We start from the raw sequence: 2374 nt of genomic DNA, 5'->3' as shown, positions 1-2374 counted from the left end.
TGTAAAGCATTGATTTAACAGTATAAAGCAGAAGTAGAAGCATCTGCTGCGTGCAGATATCCAGATGATCATCACGAGTGTCTGGGAGGACGTGCAAAGAAAACAAAAAACTATACATTATGAATGCATATGTAAACATTTAATGAGATGACATTTTCAAACAGCTGGCAACACAGTGTCAGTATAATGTAACTTATGCCGTTTCCATCAGACAGATACTCAAAGTGCATGCTGTTATTGTGATTGCACCTATTCAGAGAAGATTGCAGTTTATTAAGCCCGTCGGGGACGTGAAAGGAGACGCGGATAAAGGCTGGAGACAGACGGTTAAAGGTGCTGCATGTGGCGCTAGTTATGGTGTTAGCATGATTAAAGAGAATACTTAGTTTTTCTGAACTGCTAAAAGACTAAACCCCATTCTGACGCTCAGTGGCCTAAACCCATTTGTCGAATCAATCACTCCTCTAACAAAACTCGTTCTCACTCGCTAAAACCCATTTCACACTGAGATGCACTTTCATCGCATATGGAAGAGGAATAGGGCCACACGTGAGAAAACCTATTGACTTTAAAGTCAGAATTCAGAGTTTAAAGTCAGAATTCTGACAATTTTTTTTAAATAAAAAAAAAAACTTTTTAAAAAAAAAGTCAGAATTCTGAGAAAAAAGTCAGAACTCAAATATTTTTTATACTAATCCTTTTTTGTAGTTGCAACGACTCAATAATTACACACACATTTCCAATTCTTTGGCCTCACAGACGACGACGCCGAGGCAGAATACACCTTTCATTCACTTTGATTTTGCGGTTAAACAACATTTCTTAGTGCACCGTCATGGGCTTTTCATTTGTTTGTTTTTTTGGGGCCTTTTGCAGTTGAACTACTGTATTGTGCCTAATATGCAGTTATTCAATATTGTATTACGTGCACTACTTTCAGTATTTGACTGCCGGTAGCGCCGGCTGCTTGATAGAAACGTCATCAACGCGCTCACTCACTGGCTCTGAATGCTCGGGCTGGGCTCCATCGGACAGGGAGCTGAAGGTTTAGGGAGCAGCGGCCCTACAACGCTACAACGCTACAACACTACAACGCTGCAACACTACAACGCTGCAGCACTACAACGCTACAACGCTGCAACGCTACAACACTACAACACTACAGCGCTACAACACTACAACACTACAACACTACAACGCTGCAACGCTACAACGCTACAACACTACAACGATGCAACGCAACAACACTACAACGCTACAACACTTCAACGCTGCAATGCTACAACGCTATAACACTACAACGCTACAATGCTACAACGCTACAACACTACAACGCTACAACACTTCAACGCTGCAATGCTACAACACTACAACACTACAACGCTACAACACTACAACAATACAACGCTACAACACTGCAATGCTACAACGCTATAACACTACAACGCTACAATGCTACAACACTACAACGCTACAACACTACAACGCTGCAACGCTACAACGCTACAACGCTACAACACGTGAGGCAGACAGACGCAGTAGCGCTGATTTTAATTCCACAAATAATGTTTTTTTCAGAATGTCTTTTTTTTTTTTTACAACTCAAATACATATTCAAATTTAGAATATTCGTTGACAGCCATCGTTAGTGCATTACTTTTTGTAGGTATATGCACTGTTATTCATGTATTACACACACTTATTACTGTAAGTCTCACGCTGAAGTGTGTTCTAAGACGGCGACCTCCAGTGTCCACAGTTATTATTACTGGAGCAAAGATGGAAATTGGTGATGTGGTGTAAGAGCACCAAAGCCCAAAGCACAAACCTTTTTTTACCTAATTTTAACTAACAATTTGACCGGTCAGCGTTTCACAGTATTAAATAAGTATGTCATACGGACCATTAATGGGAATATCTCTGAATTATCTTTTTCCTTCCAGGGGTCGTGGTAGTGGAGTTTAACCAGAAAGAGTGAGCGTCACGCGGGGTTAAGTATAAGCACCAAAACAACCAGTTAAGTTTAGGAAAAAATTATGGTTAAAATACAAGAAACAAATTAGCGTTTCCTGGGTGAAAGTATTGTTTTCCATTGGATATTGAAGTTCATAAATGAGTGTTTTGGCATGGCTGGCCGTGTGGCACTATATATCCACGGCATTAAAAGGGAGGTTTAATTCTTCCATGTTTTGTTCCCCTCTGCTTTTTTCACACCCTGCATACATCTGTGCTTTATGACTGAAATCTGGATGATTCATAGGCTGGCTCTGTGCCAATGTAAAGCAAATACCAGGAAGTTAAAGAACTAGCTCATTTCAGTTTGTGCAGGCAAAACTGATAAAACCGGACCCAAACCAAGAGTCCACATGAGACT

The sequence above is a fragment of the Etheostoma spectabile genome, chromosome 14, assembly GCF_008692095.1.
Source record: "Etheostoma spectabile isolate EspeVRDwgs_2016 chromosome 14, UIUC_Espe_1.0, whole genome shotgun sequence".
Classification (NCBI taxonomy): domain Eukaryota; kingdom Metazoa; phylum Chordata; class Actinopteri; order Perciformes; family Percidae; genus Etheostoma; species Etheostoma spectabile.
Note: the sequence above shows the minus strand (reverse complement) of the source record.